At 34.1% G+C, this 21,521-nt stretch overlaps 1 long non-coding RNA gene across 2 annotated transcripts in view; it reads right to left on the bottom strand.

Annotated features, from left to right (window-relative positions):
* Positions 1-8,345: 8,345 nt before the first annotated feature.
* LOC143680780 (uncharacterized) overlaps positions 8,346-21,521 on the bottom strand; it is a 95,827-nt gene continuing 82,651 nt past the window's right edge. The window contains exons 4-5 of one of the 2 annotated variants that reach the window (XR_013174177.1): positions 12,549-12,676; positions 8,346-10,280 (exon numbers count right to left, since the gene is read on the bottom strand). This is a non-coding gene — a long non-coding RNA (uncharacterized LOC143680780). Of the gene's footprint in view, positions 10,281-10,376; positions 12,677-21,521 lie in introns of those variants that run through there. The other variant, XR_013174176.1, reaches the window with a different exon arrangement.

Raw genomic sequence — 21,521 nt, forward strand, 5'->3', positions numbered from 1 at the left:
ATAAATATTTATGTACCTAACCACTGTGCTCCAAAATACATGAGTTCAAACACTGGAAAAACTGCAGGGAGTAATACAATAATAGTTGGAAGCAGCAATACACCACTCTCATCAACAGATAGAGCATCTGAACAGAGGATAGATAAGGAAACAGAGAACTTGAATGATACAATAAATGAACTAGACCTAACAGACATATAAAGCACATTTTACCCAGAACAGCAGGATATACAATCTTGTGGGCCCATGAATAATTCTCCAGGATAAACTACATATTGTGTCACAAACAAGTCTAAATAAATTTCAAAAACTGAAATCATAAAAAGCACTTTTTCTTACCATAATAGAATGAAACTAGATATAAATAACAGTTGGAGGAATGGAAAATTCACAAATATATGGACGTTAATAAACTATTAAACAATCAGTGGATCAAAGAAGAAATTGCAAAAGAAATCAGTAAAGTCTCGAGAACAATGAAAAAGAGAACACAGCATATTAAAACTTATGGGATGCAACAAAGGAACTGCTGAGAGGGAAATGCCTAATTAAAGAAGAAGGAAGAGCTAAAATTGAAGAACTAACTACACACCTGGAGGAACCAGAAAAAAAAACAGCAAACTAATCCTAAAGCAAGTAGGAGGAAAGAAATAGCAAAGTTTAAAACATAAATAAATAAATGATATTGAGAATAAAAAACAATAGAAAGCATTAACAAAACCAAAATTGGTTATTTGAGAAGCTCAATAAAACTGACAAACCCTCAGCTAGATCGTCAAAGAAAAGAAAAAAAGAAAGAAAGTGCAAATAAATAAAATATGAAATGAGAGGGTGTCATTACTAATGACCACATAGATATAAAAAGGATCATAAGATACTTTGAACAAATGTATGCCAACAAATTAGACAACTAGATGAGATAGACAAATTCCTAGAAATACATGAACAACAAAACCAGATAACGATACTACAAGAAAATTACAGACCAATTTCTCTTATGAATATGCTGCAAACATCCTCAACAAAATGCTTGAAAATGGGCGGGCCACAGTGGCTCAGCAGGCAAGAATGCTTGCCCTCCATGCCAGAGGACCCGGGTTCGATTCCCGGTGCCTGCCCATGTAAAAAATAAAAAAATAAAATAAATAAATGCTTGAAAATAAAATCCAACAGCACATAAAGAAAATTATGCACCATGATCAAGTGAGTTTTATTCCAGATATGCAAGGAGATTTTCAACTTAAGAAAATCAATCAATGTAATACACCACATCAACAAAATGAAGGGAAGAAAACACATGAAAATCTAAATTAACATTACAAAGATTTTGGCCTCTGAAATCTGTTCTATAACTAATTGTTGTGATGTACTTTGAAATGTATTGTGTTTATGTATATATGCTATTTAAAGCGAAGGAGGAGTATAACAGAGAAGATAGGATTTAACAAATGAGTACGACTGCTAAATCATTATATTGATACTTCTGTTGGCTTCCAGTGCCTTGGAGCATATAGAAGAAAAAGTGAAAAATTGTGGAACTGTAACCCATATCAAACTTTAAAATATGTTCTATAACTACTTGTTAAAATGTACTTGGAAATTTATTACTTTTTTGTATATATGTTATATTTCATAATTTTTAAATGTTAAAAAAGATTTTGACAAAACTCATATCCATTTCTGATAATAACATTTAAAAATAGGAATAGAATAAAACTTCCTTAACATGATAAATGGCATATATGAAAAACCCACAGCTAACATCATACTCAATGGCGAATGACTTAAAGCTTCCTCTCCAAGAGCTGGAACAAACAAGGATGTCCACTGTCACCACTGTTATTCATCATTGTACTGGAAGTTCTAGCCTGAACAATTAGACAAGGAGAAGAAATAAAGGCAACAAAATGAGAAAAGAAGAAGTAAAACTCTTATTATTGGCAGATGATATGATCCTATATAAAGAAAGTCCTAAAAATATAAACAAAGTTACTAGAGTTAATATATAAATTTAGCAAGCTGGCAGGTTACAAAATCAATAAGCGAAAATCAGTATGGTTTCTATACACTAGCAATGAGCAAAATGAGGAGGAAATTAAGAAAAAAATTCCATTTACAATAGCAATTAAAAGAATTAAATATCTAGGAATAAATTTAACCAAGGGTCTAAAGGATTTGTACACAGAAAACTACAAAACATTGCTAAAAAAAAAATCAAATAATACCTAAATAAATAAAAGGTGTTTTAGTTTGTTTATGCTGCTGGAATGCAGTATACCAAAAATGGACTAGCTTTCCTAAAATGTATTTATTGAATTACAAGTTTATAGTTCTAAGGCCACAAAAATGTCCAAACTAAGGCATCCAGACAATGATACCCTGACTCTGAAGAAAAGTCAAATGGCATGCAAGATTTCTGTGAGCCCTCATTGTAATGGTTTTCTCCAGTTTCTCTGTATTAGCTCCTTCTAGGTTCTGGATTACTTAGCATCTTATGGGAAGGCATGTGGTAATGTCTGCTGGACTCTGGTTTCTAAAGACTCTACAAGCATCTGTGTCGGCAGTCCAACCATCTCTTTTGGCACTCCAAGCATCTCCAAAAGTCTGTGTCTATTTTCAGTTCTGAATTCTTTCTCTCTCCATGAGCTCTCTTAAAGACTCCAGTAAAATAATTAAACCTACCTTAAATGGACATTCATATTTCCTTCTAATCAAAAGGTCATACCCACAATTGGGTGTGGCACATCTCCGTAGAAACAACCTATTCAAGAGTTCCCACCCTACAATATTGGACCAGGATGAAAAGAACATGACTGCCCCCCACAAGATTGAATTAGGATCAAAAGAACATCGTTTTTCTGGGGCGCATAACAGTTTCAAAACCAGCATAGAAGGGCATACTGCAGTCATGGATTGGAAGGTTTAATATCATTAAGATGTCAGTTCTACCAAAATGATTTACAGATTCAATACAGTCTCAACAAAAATTCCATCAGCCTAATTTACAGAAATGGAAAAGTCAATTATCAAAATTATTTGGATGGGCAAAGGGCCCCAAATAACCCAAAATGTCTTGAGAAAGAACAATAAAGTTGGAGGACTCACATTTCCTGACATTAAAATGTATTACAAAGCCACAGTAGACCAAAAAGCATGGTACTGCACAGAGATAGATATGTCAACCAGTGGAATCAAGTTGACAGGTCAGAAATGGACCCTCATATCTATGGCCAATTGATCTTTGACAAGTCTAGCAAATCTGCCCAAATGAGAAAGAATAGTCTTTTCTACAAATGGTGCTAGGAGAACTGGATATCCATATAGAAGAAAATGAAAGAGGACCTCTATCTCACACTGTATACAAAAATCAACTCAAAATGGATCAAAGACTTTAATATAAGAACTGGACTATAAAACTCCTGAGAAAAAATGTAAGAAATCATCTTCAGGATCTTGTGTTAGGCAATGGTTTCTTAGACTTTACACCCAAAGCACAAGCAATGAAAGAAAAAAGTAGATAAATGGAACCTCCTCAAAATTGTGCATGAAAGGACTTCATCACAAAAGTGAAAAGACAACATACTCAATGGGAGAAATATGTGGAAACTGCATAACAGAATATATAAAGAAATCCTACAACTCAACAATAAAAAGACATACAACCCAATGGAAAAGTGGGCAAAAGTTTGAATAGACATTTCTACAAAGAAAATATACAAAATTTAACAACACATTAAAAGATGCTCAACATCACTAGATGTAAGAGAAACGCAAACTAAAACCACAATGGATATCATTTCACAGTGACTAGAATGGCCACTATTAAAAAAAAAAAACAGAATATTACAAGTGTTGGAGAGAATGTGGATAAATAGGAACAGTCATTCATTCTTGGATGGAATGTAAATGGTGCAGCTGCTGTGGAAGACAATTTAGCAGTTCCTCAGGAAACTAAATATAGAATTATCATATGACCCGGAAATCCTACTACTAGGTATATACCCAGAAGAACTGAAAACAAGGACTTACACTGATATTTCAACATCAATGCTCATAGAGACATTATTCACAATTGCCAAAATGGAAGCAACCCAAGTGTCCTTCAATCAATGAATGGATAAACAAAATGTGGTATGTACACATGATGGAATATTACTCAATTGTAAAAAAAGGAATGAAGTCCTGATGCATATAACACATGGATGAACTTTCAGGATATTATGCTGAGTGAAATAAGCCAGACACAAAAGGACAAACATTACATGGTTTCACTGATGTGAACTGTCTATAGTAAGCACACTCATAGAGTTAGAATGTATAATGTAAGTTACCAAGGGATAGATTGTGGATCAATATGCAGAGCTAAGTTGTACAGAATTTCTATTTAGGTTGATTTTGAAGGTTTGGAAATGGTTAGTAATCATGATAGCAAATTATTGTGAGTGCAAATAACAGCACTGAATAATGTGTGTGAATGTGGTTGAAAGGGGAAATTTTGGATTGTACAGTTTACTAGAATGAAAGTTAAAAGATAAAACATGGGACTTCAGGATATAGTCAACCCTGTTTTGCAGGATGGACAGAGGTTAACAATACAAATATAAGAATTTTCTTTCATGAACTATATCCGATATACAACACTAACACAAGGTGTTAATAATAGGGTTGTATGTGGAGTAAAATATACCTAATGTAAACCATGGGCTATATTTAACAAAAATATTTTAATATCCTTTCATCAGTTTTAACAAAGGTACCATACTAATGCAAAGTGTCAACAATAGGGGGTTACATGGGAACATTGCATATTTTACATGACTTTTCTGTAAACCTACAACTTCTTTAATTAAAAATACCATAGAAAAGAAAGGTAACATCAATGTTGCAACTAAAATTCAAATTTGACTCTGCACATGCTTACAAGGCCAGAGGTGTAGTTAGGGAGGTAGATAAATAAAGATAGAGACAGAGAGATGAATATAGAGATAATACAGTACATTGGGTAGCCACCATTACGAGGATTATTGCATAGGAAAAAAACATGTCAACCCTTCAAAGAAAAATTTTTCCTAGCACTAAATTCAACAAAACGGAAAGGAAAGAGAAGTTCTGAATAAAAAGGAAACATATTCTTAAAGCCACTTCGAATAATTTTCAAAACATAAACTAGACAGTCTCCTGGGATATAGACCATGATGACACTTAAAGATTCAAGGAGCTTGAAGAAGACAGGATCACCTACACATAGATGCTGCAATAAAGACAGAATAGAGATCATTTTCTCAGGGTTGGAATAGATAAGGATCACAACCTCAGATGACTACGGTATCAAACATTTAGCAGAGACTATGGAATCAACCAGGTATAACTCAACAGGGGTGTAGTAGAGCCTGTAGGAAAAAGAAAGAAGGCAGGTCTTCTAGCCTTAGCCCTAGAGGAACACATTCTCTGTAAGAATATTCAGCCCTTGGGCCATGTGATTGAACCATCATGTCCAGATAAATAAAACTTTTTGCAAGATACAACTTGCAAGATACATTATCAGTCATTATATGCAACATCAAAATGAAGTTTTAATTATATCATGCAAGCTCTCCCTACCACGAAGGATGTAGTAGGTGATGGCAGGGCAACTCATACAAAAACTGTAAAAGCCAAATAAATTACCAAAAATCATACCTTTGAAGGCATTGAAGAACTGTGGAAGCAATGAAGTCTAGATATACTAAAATCACAAGAAGGGAAGATCCCTTCCAAAATGATCTGACAATTACTGGCTTAATGAGTGAAAGGCCAAAGAGCTGGGCCCAAAATGTCCAAATGGTAAAATTAAACCTCTTTTAGGACAGAAAAGACAAAACCATCAGGTTCTCAAAGAAAATCCTGAGAAGACCACACCTGAAGAACAAGGATGAAACAGAGGTGGATCAAGTCTTACTAAAAATACACTCATGTCCAATCTAGCTCAAACATGAAACAGAAATTAAAAGATATGGAAGACTATATCTTTTGGTATGGAAGAGTAAAAAAGACTAATGTATGTCTAATACGAGTGTCATAAGAAGTGAATAGAGAAAATTGGCAAGGGAATATATTTGAAAAGATAACATCTGAGAATTTTCCATAACTGATGAGAGAGATGAGTCTTCAAATTCAGGGATCCCAAAGAATCCAAAGCAAAAAATTAAAAGAAATCAACAACAAAACAGATTCTTTGAAACTGAGAAAAACAAAAATATAGTCCTTAAAGGAAACTAATTAAAAGATATGTGATGTGCAAAGGAGCAATTTCACTGATAGATAAATGTTCAGTGGCCACAATGGAAACTAAGAAACAATGGAAAAATATCTAAGAGAAAATAACCATCAAACCAGAATTGAATATGCAAATAGAGCTTTCCGAAGAAGCAAACAAGACAATTTCAAAGTATTAGAGAACTTACTACCAATAGACCCTTCCTAGAAGTAATATCTGAAGGAAAGTCTGCAAAGCAGGAATAAAGAGTGAACAAAGAAAATGAATAATATTTGAATAAATCTATACACTGACTATACACAACACAATAAACAATGTTTAATTTGTGGGAAATAGAAACAAGAAATTAAAATAATGGACAATTATGGGATATAATGGAGAAAGGGTATCAAGTTTAAAGTTGAAGTTTAAAGCATCCCAAGGTTCATATATTGTCCAGAGTAAAATTAAAATGTTGGATAATTTTAGACTTGATTAGGTTAACTGTGCACCTTAAATTTTTGAGGGTAATCACTAAAAGAATATAGATTGCATAGTTTTGAAAATTGAATGATGGAGTTAGAATGGGAAAGAAAAGAAAACTTGGCTCAAAAGAAGGCAAAGGTTTGATTCCCAGTGCCTGCCCATGCAAAAAAAAAAAAAAAAAAAAAGGCAAAGAAGAAAATCAAAATGTGAAAAAACAGGACCAATAGCACAAAATTAGATATAAGAAATTAAAATATTGATGCTGGTCAGCCCAATAAATATAAATATGACTAAACTCTTTACCTGAGACACAAAGATTTTCAAGCTGGGCGAAAAATAACATTCAGCTATACTCTGTTTGCAAAAGACTTAAAATACCAAAACAGGAATGATAAAACAGAAAGAAAAAAAAAGAAAGAAAGAAAAACACCAGTTAAATACCAATCCAAAAACAAAAGCAGCAGCTCATAATTGTATTTAATACAAAATAGATTTTTAAAGCAAAAAGCAGTGTCAACCCTAAAGGAAGGTGATAAATATGAAAAAATGTTCACGTCACTAGGAAGTTATAATGATTCTTAACTTGTATGCTCTGAATATCATAGCTTCAAAATGAATGTAAAAAATGGAGAGAATTATATGAAGAAATTAATATATCTTTCATCACAGTGGGAGATTTTAGCCCTCCTTTCTCTATAATTGATAGAATAAGGAGATAAATTATCAATAAAGATATAGTATATCTGAATAGCACAATAAACTAGTTAATCTAATAATCTAATTAATAAACTCAATTAGAAAAAAATATAATGGCTCTGTAACCACTCCCAAATTGGAAAAAAAGAAACCTTGTTTTCAAGCAAATGTGGAACACTTTGAGAAACTACCCACTCCTAGACCATAAAGCCTAGTAATAAAGCAAGTAATAGTTAATTTCAAAGAATAGGTAATATGCAGTTCACATGCTCCAACTGCAATGCAATTAAGTTAGAATTCAGTAGTAAAACAATCCATTTAAAAATATTATAAATTGTTTGGAAGTTTAAAACTCCACTTCTAAATAACTCATGATCAAAAAACAAATAAAATAAAAATTAGAAAATATTTATAACTGAATGATAACAAAAACACTATATGACAAAACTTTGGGTATGTGATCTAGCAGAATGAAGAGAAACATACAGACTTTTATACTCCTATTAGTAAAAAAAAGTTGAAAATTAACGAAAAAAAATCACTTAAATTTTAGAAAATCCAAACAACACTAGAGAAATTAGAGAGGAAAAAAATAAAATGAAGTAAGATATTAATATAGCGGAAAACAAATATGTTATTAGGGAAGAAACAAAGCCAAAAATAGTTTGTTTGAAAACATTTTGAAATTTTGAAAAATCTGTAGGAAGACTGCTTTAAAAAAAAAAAGAGAAGGAACAATAAACAAAATCGAAATGGAAGAGGGGACCAAATCACACAGAAGAAATTTAAATAGTAGAATATTATGGACAGCTTTGTATCGGTAAATTCGAAAACTTGGGTGAAAAGGGAAAAATCCTAGAATAATATAAACTATCATAATCTTATTCTATGGGAAAACAAGAAGGATTGTCCCTTAACCAATCAATATATTGGATTTGGTCCTGATTTTACAAATGAAATTTGAAATACTCTCTTGGGAAAAACTCATTTATAATATAACCCAGTATTTTATCTCTAAAAATATTGCTATCTTCTTTTACATAAGCTTCAATATTTAGGAATATAGCCCAAACTTCAAAATTTTCCTCTATAAGCCAATAATGGGTCTTTCGTCTATGGATTTATCTGAATTATTTGTAACACATTTGTATTTTCAACCCACGCTATCATTTTGGAAAATGAGTTCTGTAAGCTTACTCTCTACTATGTGAAATAGCATTTTATTTTACATATTTCTACCCTTCTCTCACATTTCTTGTTTTTTGTGTGATTTAGTGAACAAAGAAATTATATTCAGTTAATATTTCCATTTACTTATTAATTCCATTTATAATGGACTTTTAGTGTAGTCACTTCTAATTTCCCCTTTCTAGGCTGCAAGGCACTAAAATATTTAATGTTTCTCATTTATTTGATCATTTTTTAAAACTTGCATCATCTAAAAGTACAAAGTTAACACATGAAAATATTCTCTGCTTAGAACATTTTTTAATACAGATCTTGCAGTCCCATCCACTCAGAGGAAACCAATATAATGTAAATCTTTCTAGGCCATTTTTCATACACTTACAGTCATATAAATGCACCTGAAGATATCTTTAGACTGTTTTTATATGAAAAGATCCATACAAGTATTGCATAATGCGTTGCAATTTGGTTTATTCAAGTAAAAACATAAACTCCTCATCAGTATAGATGTCCCTGTATAAAATAACAAGAACTCTGGAGTGGAAAGTGATCCGTGTTCAGTAAGAAAACAACTATCCACCCTATAGAATTCTGGTCATGAAGAGAAGTTTGCCCATTTTATTATTCTTCTATTTTAAAAAAGTTTCTACATTTCTCCCTGCTGTTCTTCACCTTTTCTCTTTTCGGTAAGTGTCTTCCTGTTGTCCACACACTCCCTGTCCTTCTCTGCTTCTACGCCTGGTTCACCTGCCCCGCCTGGCGGCAAAACCCTTTCCCGACAGCAGTACTGTGTTCAAGTCCACCTAACCTTCAGCACCAGTTCAATGGCCATCTCTACAATTACTTTCCTCATTTTTCCAGTCAATAGCAGTGCTCTCTTGGACAAGTCACCCACAACATAAATCTATTTCCTAAAAGATTTAGGGTAGAGAAACTCTAATTTTTAGGGTAGAGAAACTCTAATTTTTCCCCTGCTTCTAATGTTCAATGGTTCTAAGAAATCCCCCTCTGTGAGTTCTCATTGCTTTCACATGTTTCTCAGTATAGAATTCTACCCTGTGTTAGGGATAATGTGGCACATTGCCTAGTTAGAGGGCAGAGAGAAAGCTAGCAGGTTGCTTTAGTAGGACCTGCTGGTGAGTCCATCGCTCCGTGGTCTTATTGTGATTTAGGTCCTTGGTATTTTTTTCTGTTTAACAGCTTTATTGAGGTATAAATAATACACATTAAAGTGAATCTATTTAAATTTTACAATGTAATGTTTTGACATATGTATGTAACCAGGAAACCATCAACACAATCAAGATATATATCATCACCCAAAGTATCCTTGTACCCCTTGGCAATCCTTTTATTCATGCATTCTTTTTCCAGTTAGGTGTCACATAATTGATAAATTAAAGCTTCTTTTGTAAATGAATGTTATTTTGCTACCTTGGCTTCACGTTGGTTGCCTTAATTAAATTTCAGGAAAGTCCTTATGTTCCAGCATTGATTGGAAATCATCCTAATCCTAAAATACCTGTTTTTTTAAAATATTTCTTTCTACCCAAACCATTCCTATCAGTGATTCTTATTATAGCAGTGATTCGAACATCATTTATGGTAAAAATTATCAGTCACAATATGTACTTAACTGAGAGAGGGGTTTCAGCAGATTGTTTCCATAGATAGTCTAAAAATAAAATGCAATTCTTTATTAAATGTATTGAATTTATTAACTTATATCTATTAAATATCCATGCGAGCATTCATCATACTATGACCATGACATTTCAGAAAAAGAAAGCACAAATAATTTGACAAATATTTAAAGAAACAAGAATTCCTGGAGCTTTCTTAAAAGTCAAAAAAATACTTCACTCAACAAGTACTTAATCCCCATTCTCCCCACCACCACCACCTTGAAAATCTCTTCTGAAGATGCTTCTCACCATTATCTCATCAACGGTATTATGATCGAATATCTACCTGGAGTCTAAACACTTTAATATTCAAGGAACAAATTCTTTGAAGCAAATATTTTATGATTGTTTATTTTTTAAATCATGGACACAATAAGCATTGGAGGATGGTTTACTGTAGGGAGCAGCACATAATGATGAGTGATTCACCCTGCAACTAAGGCTAGGCTGAGTTGCAGACAGGGTTATGCAGATTCTATGGAATGATAGCAAAGACATCATAGTGAATCTCTAGTGATACACAAATGTGACAATTCCCAATTGTTTATGTTGAGGGGAGATAACCATTTGTGTTTGAGAATATATGTGTGTTCATCATTGAGCTTTTTGTGTAGTTAAAATATGTATTTTTCAATGATTCAAGAAATTTCTTAATCTAGAACACACTGGACAGTATCATCTACTAAAGTTTAATTCCTAGATAATTTACCTGGAAATTCTGAGTACTAAATAGCTACTTGGCATTGATTTCAAGAGAGAGGACAAGCTCCTGCACCTAATTTATGTTTTTATCTACCAGAATGGAGAGACTTTATCAAGTCTTTGGTTTGATTTTGTTTAATTAATGATTTCAAAAATGCAAAGAAGGAGAACAAGCCCAGTGGTGAATTCAAACACATAAATCTATGAAACATGGCTGTTGCTTTCAAAACAAGCATTTTTGTTTTGCTTGCTTATTTATTAATTGTGAGATGGTGCGGCCGTCACAGTGGGACGGAGGGGTCATAAGGAAGGAAGGAAGCATCTGCAGAGAAGCATAGTGGTTGCAGCAAAGCAGAGCCGGACCATTTGGGTTTGAGTATTGGCTCCATTTAGAAGTAAATATGGACAGGTTATTTATTCTCACTGTGCCTCATGTGTACCATGGGGAAAATATCAATACTTCACAGGATTATTTTGAGGATTAGAGAAAAAATAAGTAAAGTACAAAGAATAGTGCCTGACTTACAGCAAGCATTATTTAAATCTTTGCTATTATTATTCCATTATCAATTTTATATGAATTTGTATTTAACATCATATGATTGGAGAAAATTATATAACTTGTACACTAGGTTGCAGCGGACAGAAACCCAACTCGGATGAGCTTTAAAAAGAAAAATGGAAATTATGCTTGGAGAACTCAGGGACGGTGTGTGTCTCACGGAACCCCATGGCAGGAAGGGGTCTGGGTGAGCCTCAGTAAACAGCAGAACTGGAGCAACGCAAATGCCCCTGCACTCTCCCCATTACTCTTCCACCAATGCCAGCCTCCTTCTTCTCCTTCCCTCACAGTGGCTTGCTCCTCTCTGAAACCTTGGCAGGAAACACGGGGCCGCCACATCTTACGCTTTGTGTCCTACATACCAAATACAGATTGATTTACCTTTCATAGTTTCAGTTTTTAAAACCTTTCCCGAGGTAGCTCCAGATGGTTCAGGGAAAAACAACTCCCAGTATGATGAGGCCACTGGGCATGCCAAAGCACTGTACATCTTTTAAAATGTTTCATGTGAAAACAAGATGATTTAAGGGCAAAAATAAAGTCCTTCCTCTGAAGCAGCGCTTGCCATCTTCTCTGACAAGCTTCCTCAATTGACCTTTTCCCTCAAGTTCAGTAAGATTTAAATAGCAAAAGAGAGTTTCCAAATTCCTGCTCCTTTCCCCCATCATGTTTGTACAATGTTCATTTCTGAATGGGTCTTGCTTGTTGTATATTGTTTGTTTGGTCTAGATTCCAAATCCAGATGCTTAAATTAGTCAGAGGAATCTCATTCTTGGTCCTAGCCACAGATGTTTTTTTTTGTTTTTTTTTTAAGCTACAACTTAGAAAATTATGTTACTTGATTCTTGCAGTTGAAAGGTTATGGCTGCATATCATAAACTCTGAGATTTCCATGAAACAGAGTTTTAATAAACAACAAACACTTTATATTCTGTTTAAAATCTCACTGCAATTTGTTAAGCATGTGGGTATGTGTGCGTATTTGTGCGCGTACTTTTTTTTAATGACATTCATGGAACTCGTATTTTCATCAGCAGAACAGCGCTTCCTTCCAAATAATTCCTGATACACCGCAGGGAACACATGGTTATCTTCCTGTACACCCAGCTTTTAGTGCAGAGCCTGGAACACAGAAGTGACTGGATAAATAATCCTTTCAAAAATGCAAATGAAAAATGAATAGATGAGAGGCAAATGAGGCAAAATCTCTCTAATCTCATTAGTTACAGTTCAAAAGTTACCATCCAAAGAACAACATGGAAATGAAGAGCAGTTGAGCAGGGAGAGTAATGCCCTGGATTAAAACCAACTTAAGAAACAAATGCAATGAGTGGTGCTTCATTGTATCTTGTTTTGAAAATAAAAAGTGACCATATAAAATAATTTGGCACTACTGGGAAATTGGGATATGGATTGGTTATTAGATAATATAAGACAATTATTATTAATTTTGTGTTGAAGCCATACAATATTGCTAACATGGCTGCCATGGCTGATGCAAAACAACACAAAATGGCTGACCCAAAATCTGCCCTCCACCTTAGCAACAACAGTGACCAATCCCGGAAATCTGCCGTCCAGCCTAGCAACAGCGACCACCAATCCCAGCTCGACACATGTCCCTGCATGCTTCCCAGCCTATATAAGCCTGTGCACTTCCTGAATAAAGCAGACGCCTTCCATTTTCCCCTGAGGGTTGTCTCCTGAGTCGTGTGCTGTGTGCTGTGTGCTGTGTGCTGTGTGCTGTGTGCTGTGTGCTGTGTGCTGTGTGCTGTGTGCTGTGTGCTGTGTGAGTGACTCAGTATGGCCACTTACCCCCAGCCATCAGCTAACCAGCCATCAGCTACCCCACAATTTTGTGTGAAACACTACAATGGTTTTGTAAGAAAATGTCTTTTTTAGATAGGCATGCTAAAGTTTTTAGGATTAAAAAATAGTATGTTTAGCATTTATTTTAAAATATTTTAACAAAAGAAAAGAGGAAACAAAAATGGCAGAATGTTATGGTATATGTGTATATATAGGAAAGAAGCTTCTGAAAACAAAGGTGCTAAACTCATTGTGAAACTTCACTATAATCTTAGGCATTAATTGCTGTGAGAAGTAAAATATTTTCTTCCCAAGACCTTCTAGGAATCTTCTCAAAATTATACCATGTAATGTTCCAGAAGTTAAAACTTTTATCCTTCTAATATCCCATACACTAGACAAACCAGAATACTCATTCTTTCCCAAAAAAGATAAATTTCAGGTTGTTCACATTCCTGTTTCCTCATGGAATATTCTCCATATTCATCTCAACCTGTTAAAATCGAACCCACCGCTCAAGGTCAAAATGAAGTTCCACCTCGACAATGAAGCCATCCCAGCTTAAATGGTCTCTCACTGCGCTGCCATTGAGAATTAGGGTGCTTGCACTTTGGTGAATATTGAAACCACTGGGTGATTTTAAACATGCACAGTCCCAAAACCACACCTTGAGAGACTGGGATTCATTCAGTGTAAGTTGGATCCAAGAAATCTGTATTTTTAAAAAGCGCACCAGGTGATTTTGTTGCAAGTGGTCTAAAGACTTCATGTTGAAAAAATGCTTGCCTAGACATGCTTTTGAACCTCTCATGTGCTATTATGCATTCTGATTTTTAAAATGCATTTCCTTCCCGGGTGCATGGGTAGTTCAGTTGTTAGAATGCCCACCTTGCATGCGGAAGACTTGTACACACACACACATACAAAATACATACCTTTCCATCATAGTTTTCAAAGCCTAATATATCATTTTTGTATTCCCCAAGAATCTGGCACACTATCTCTACACATAGGCAATATTAAATATTTGTTCAATAAAGGATTAGAGTTAGTCGGGAAAAAAATTGAATTGCTCCTGGATATTTCTTTAAATATTAACCCAGATGTATTCTTAAATATATTTAAATTTGCTCTACTAGTCCTGATATTTATTCTAAGAAATTTTTATTGTTAGAGTTCAATTTTTATTGTTAAGGGATAATAATAGGAAAGTCTGCCAAATCATTTCTGTCCATTAAACATCTATATAGGGTATTTAAGAATTTCAAGCATAAGACATCCTCTTAAACTTTATGGCCATTCTATGTCACTTGAATGCAAAGTAACTAGTGGAGAAGAACATTTTTTTGAATGTCAACTACTTTTATCTAAACCTATGAAGTAAATTTTCATAATCATTTTATAGGGAATACACAAGATGAACAATTTTTGAACCACAAAGTCAGCTCCTGGTCTCAATTAGCATATAGTTCATATGATAGTGATAGTTGGTTTTACACACACACACAAACATAGCACAATTCAGACTTTAAATTCATTAAACTCATGTGCATTTAATGCCTAATATGTATGTCTTAATACATAAGATATAAAAGATAGATAAATGAACAAATGCTCTAAGCCCAAAACAGAGTTATAAACAAAATCCTGTGGGAAGCAGCTTACTCTGGAGGTGTTAGGGAAGATGTTACTAAAGAAGGAATATCTGAGCTGGATTTGAAGGTTAGATGAGGACTTTCCGGGCAAGAAAAGAGAGGCAGGGTAGAAGGTAGAACATTCCAAGTAGAAGACACAGCATGGAAGCTTGTAAGTCTGCCATGTAGGTTAATGTTTCAGGATTTAACTCCTGAGGACCTTAATTTAGCAAGTTGGTTAATTAATATTACTGAGCATAATAATGGCTTGTAAAACATATTGCAAAGGTTATTTACTTAAAAATATTCTCTACTTCTGGAGGACGTCTGTTGTTGCTCAGATGTGGCCTCAGTCCCTCTAAGCCCAACTCTGCAAGTGAAATCATTGCCTTCCCCCCTACATGGGACATGACATCCAGGGGTGAAAGTCTCCCTGACAACATGGGAGAGGACTCCCAGGAATGAATCTAGACCTGGCACCATGTGATCAACAATTAAATTCTAACTAAAAGGAGGTGAAGAAGTGTAATTGATAAAGTATCAGTGGAGAGTTATTTATCAGAAAGAGTTCAAATAGAGTTGTGAGGCTACTCTGGAGGTGGCCCTTATGCAAGCTTCAGGTAGAACTTGCTACCTATCATGACCTGCCAGCCCCCAGCCAGGACCATTCCAGCCAATCCTAAAGAACACGTAGGGCAATTTATAAGATTCCACAAGAGTTCCAGGCACTACAGTATCTTTCTAGAAACCTACAACCTCCAGATGGGTCCCTGATCCAGATAAGTCCTGAAACCTAGCCCAGCCTCTCCAGAACATCAGATAGCTCCATCTCCCTACCCCATATTAGTGACAGACCCTTCCAATATAAAAAATTTAGAATTGCCATAGCCCAAACAACCCCAAAGAGAAGTATGGAAAGATCAAAGTTGATGGTGGAATTATACATAGAAAATAGAACTTAACAAATGAATGCTGAATCATTAAATTGATATCTCTTTTAGTCTCCAGTATTTTAGAGCAGCCAAAAGTAAAAACCTGAAATTGTGAAATTGTAAGTCATGTTGAAGTCTGAAATATGTTCTACAACTAATTGTGGTGCTGTGCTTTGAAATTTATAGCTTTTTTGTACATATGTTATTGTTCATAAAAACGGGAAAAAAGTCAATTGTGATGATAAAAATGTATTTAAACCTTCTAGCTTCCTATATTGTGGAGCAGCTAGAAGGAAAAATATGAGAGGATCATATGGTAGCCCATGCCAAATTCTGGGATCTATCCTTTAGCTACTTGTTGAAGAGTGCTTTGAAATTATTGCTTTTTTATTTCTTTGCTTTGTACATATGTTATGCTATACAATAAAAAAGTTTAAAAGATATTCTATTTCAAAGAAAATGTATTATTGGGTCCAATTCTTCACCTGTTCTTACATCTATAAATTTGGCCATGTGATGTTACAGTTCCTCTCATCAAAAGAGAGAGGTAAATTTCCATATCCCTTGATTTTGGATTAGGTCATATTGACTTGTGCTGGTCAAAAGAATGAGTCAGAAGTAACATTATGCCAGGTCTGAGCCTCAGCCTTAGGAGACTCTGCATGTTTCTGCTTGCTTGTTTTGCACTTTGACCATTATCACAGGAAGAACAGGCCCAGGCTAGCTTGCTAGTCCCAGGAGGAAGATGAGAGACAAGTGGAGCAGAGCATGGCAGCAAGCTGTTCCAGCTGAGTTTAGCTACACTTACATCCATCAACTTCCAGCCAAATTACTGGCACACGAGACGATTGTTGTTTTAAATCACAGATGGTTGGAGTGGCTGTTATACAGCAAAAGCTTTTATATATACTTATTTGTTTTGACTATTTCTGTATTTTTCCACTTGAACTTGTAAGCAGTATCACCAGAACTATGTTAAAATCACAAATTTCTTATGTATTTGCAGATCATGATATGTTTTGGCTTATGAAGACACATCCTACATAATCTATCCTAACTTTCCTATCTTAAATCTGTGAAAACTGAGACAAAGAAATACAGTATTAAAGCTGAAACATAAACTGGGGTTGTCTGTCTCTAAATTTATTGGTGTATCCATTGGACTATCACCTCTCCAGTTTGTTATCGCTTTGGCTTGATATTTTTACTAGATTATATAAATAGCATCTTTAAACTAATACACCCTAAACAAAACTCCAGATAGCTCCCTCCAGAGTAGTTTTCCACCCAGACTGTCTATCTTCCATTAATGACACCACTGTTATCATGGCAACTCAAGTTGCTCTAGCCAAAACTAGACATCTTCCCTAACTCCTCATTTTCCCTCATTTTAGCATTTAATACTTTGGAAAGTTCTATTAACTATACTTTAAACTATATCTCAAACTCAACCAATTCTCTTCAATGCTACTGAAATCATGGTCTAAATTACCCTCTGCTCCTAACTGCAATACTGAAGTAGAATCCTAACATCTATTACACTCTCCTGTTTCTAGGTTTACCCCTTCCCAATCCATTGGCCACATAATAGAGAGTGCTCTATCCACCAAGGACTTCACATTATGCTTAAAATGAAATCCACAGATTTACCAGGATTTACATGGCCAGGTCCTGCTATATCTCCAACCTCATCTCAAACCATTCACTCACTGCACTCCAATCACACTGGTCATTTTCCATTCTAAAAGCCAGACTAGGTCATTTTGCCTTCTGTGTCCCTGCATTTGCACTTCCTTCTACCAGGAACAGTTTCACCCTGACTCTTTACAAGACTGGCCCCATTTTATCATCCAGGTCTCAGGGCAATTGTTGCCTCCTCAAGGGATCATTCTGTCTAAATCCAGGCACTCCTCACTCTACCAGATTATCCTTTTTTATTATCTTCATAAAACTGATCCATTTTGAAATGTTTTTTTTCATTTATTTATTTGTTCATATGCTATCTATTTCCTTACATGAAAATGTAAGCATAGTGAGAACAAAGACTTTATTTTGTTAAGCTGTATCCAGAGTTTTATGTGCAATACTTAAATGCCTTTCTAACCATATCATTACAGTGAAGTTCAGCAGCCCAAAATGTAATCCTAATTGTACCCATGGAAGTAAAGAACCCACTCACCCTTATATCATTCTGTGATTTAGTATGATTTTGATTAAATAATTCCATCATTTCCATCATAATAAACAGAAATTTATAATATAAATATAATAATGTAAAGAGTTTTCCATTTCTAAAGCATTAACTGCATATATTCATTAATTCTTTATTAGATACTCTTAAGGAAATTTTAATCCAATGTAACTGAATAAACAAAAAATTACTAAATATATAATATTACTAAATTTATAAAAACAAAAAAGTACATACGGGTATGTATGAGTCACAATTTCCTGTCTCTTGCATGTCTTGTAATATTTTGGTTGAAACTGGACATTGTAGATAATATATTATAATTACTTATGATTCCATTTTTTTCTAAAATTATTAAGATAATTTTCTAGTAGGAAATTAACTTGCTTGTATTCAAACTAAAAATATTATTTCTCCTTATGGTAAGCAAAATGTGGTCTCTTTCAGCTGCTTTTTTTAGTCCAATCCCTGGCAGTTTCCCTATTCCAAACAAAAATTGGTGGTCACCAACAATTTGCATAGATATAGGACTTTCTCTGTGATTTCTTGCTTCTAGAGACTTCCCCCCAATTTCCAGCATTTCTACTGGCTTTTTGGTTCTTTATTATGATCTCCAAATCCACCCAGCTTCAGCTTTCTGCCACCTATGATATGCAGTCAAGAAATGTTGATAGTTGAGGACAGCATCCAACTCACCGGTCTAGATCTGAATTCTCTATTTTTCAAAAATTGATTTCTCTCTAGCATCTGCCTGCTTTTTTTCAGCAGATGCCCTGGCTGTGCATATGCAATTCAGCAGTCAACCATAAAGTTGAACAGTTTATGCTTTGAATTTTCATCTCACTTCTGAAAATCTTGTGATACAAGAATTTTATTTGAAATTTCTACGTGCTTTCCTAATTCTGGACTTTTATCTCTGGCACCATTAGCAGGTAAGGCTACAGGTTTTTTATCATCAGCCTTCCCTGTGAGAGTTGGGCATCACCTTTGAGACATAAGCTGCAAATTCATAACTCTTAGCCCAATCAATTTCAGATTTTCAAAGCTACTCCAGTTGCAGACTTCTGTTTGTTTTTCAATGCTTTCTAGTTTTTAAATCAAGGATTCTATAGTTGTTATCTGCAGAGCTTCATGCAACTACTTTACCCTCTTCTCCCATTACCTATATTCTTTTTTGCGCAACCATTTCTTACACTTCTAATACATGCCAAATAATGTACTCATAAACTACATATAGCATTTATCTTAACAGAACAACCATCCTATTAGATGTATGTTTACAATGAGCTCAAAGAGGTTAACTAACTGTCTAATGTCACTTAACTAGTAAGCTCTAGGGTTAAAAATTAAACTCAGATCTGACTCCAGCATAATAATAATAGTTAATGTTTAATGACCTTTTATTATGTGCCAGAAATGGTTCTTATGAGCTTATAATTATTCATTAAATACATTAATTAATTCATTAATTCTAATTAACATATTTAATCTTTATAATAAGTCTATGAGATGGGTACTTTTGATAACTCATTGTACAGATCAGAAAACTGAGCCACAATTTAACATCTGAAATCACATTGATAGAAGTAAGTAAGTGGTATAGCCAAGATCTAAATGTGGACATTCTTGCTCTAGGCTCTGGCATAAATTAAGCCTGGAGCTAAAATGCTTTCCAGAATTTAAACAAAATGTATTATATACATATCTGAAAAGAAAATTGATGTAGCTTACTTGACCTTTGAGTTGTCATAAAAATGACTTCCATCTTATTCAAAAATTGCTATTAAATGAAAAGCATTATAAAACTATATCATGTATAGATATATTGTGATTCAATATTGATTTAATAACAATTGATAAACTTTTCAAAAACTTCATAACTCATTGATTCAAATATTGGCTAAATAATGACATGTTTTTTAATTTGTAGCAAGTAGAACTTTCTAAAATAATAACTTTTTAAAATTCAAATGATGTGCTTTTACAAAAGCTGCACAATTGTCTCCTTAATGAACTGTGCACAAGGTTTATCAATAATTTAAATGTTTTTGTATATAGTCCTTCCAAACACAAGCACAACCAACATCATCACCATCACCACCATGCTTCTTTTAAGTTGACTTTTTTATGCAGCATTTTAACACATTGATTTTTCAAGTGGATACTTAAATTCCACTATGAATCATAATGTGTCATTCTATAAGTGAAGATAAAATCAAAAGAATGATTGTTGTCATGCAACCTCAGGGTTTTAATCAAACATAAACGGTGGTCACTTCTGAGAAAGCCAATTTTAGGCAATAATGACACATGAAATCAACTTTTGGAATATGTAGTAATTTATGAAGATCAAAATCTGGATCTCCTAGTACATACCCTTCAGGGGAATTTTGAAATTCCCAAGGGTAAATTTATGTTTCAAGTAACTATTTCCCTAATACATGCATAGCAGCATTTCCCATTCATGAATTCCCAAAAATGATACAATCACGTTTTCGTCCTTACAGCTAAGCCCATGAGGCAGACTGTGATCAGATAAATTATTTCTATAATTACCAAATGCTTTTGATTTCCAATAAGGAAATGACTGAAAAAAATTAGTGAGAAAAAAAGTAAAAAGCTGATACATACCAGGGAAATACTACTTTAAGTTTTTTGGCCCAGTAAGCTCAGACACAAAAGGGAAACAGGCCATCTTCTGAAATATAATTATAGCTTCCCTTAAATTAATCTAAATTAAATTAATAAGGGTGTTTACTTCAGGCAAAGTAATTTTTTCATTTAAACATGATATTTTAAAAGCAAGCCAATGAAAAAGACCTCCTTAGATAATGAATTGTGTGAAGTTATTTTTGGCTATTTCTGTTTCATATCCTGCCACAAATCATACTTCTCATTCTTACAAAATTAATTGGTTTTAAAAAGTATACTAAAATGTGTTTAAGAAAATAAACCATAAACACTTGAGGGAATTCTTCCCAGCCATTGAAAAACAAAATGTAATTAAAAATCCCCTTAGCAAAGTTCATAAAAGAATCATGAAAATAGTCCTCCTCCTTTTATCTGTTGTACTCTGCCTCAAGCCAGTTACCTCCCCTTTTTAAGACTGTCTTACCCTCCGTGAGCTCTCAACTCATCTTCACAGGCCATAGCTATAGACACTGGTAAAACAAACAAATGCACAAAAATCCAATTGTCATCCAGGGCTAAATGCATTTTGATAGCAGATTCTTGAAGTTGAAAGTCCTAGATTTGAAGAAATAAATCTTACGGTTGAATGTAGGCACTATATTAGAATAACGAGTGTGATATCTTTCCTAAGCAGAATGTATTTCTCAGTACCTTCTCTAATTACCCCAGGTGATTTTGTCAGCTCATTAACCTTGTGAACACAGAACCTA

This window comes from Tamandua tetradactyla, chromosome 4, assembly GCF_023851605.1.
Source record: "Tamandua tetradactyla isolate mTamTet1 chromosome 4, mTamTet1.pri, whole genome shotgun sequence".
Classification (NCBI taxonomy): domain Eukaryota; kingdom Metazoa; phylum Chordata; class Mammalia; order Pilosa; family Myrmecophagidae; genus Tamandua; species Tamandua tetradactyla.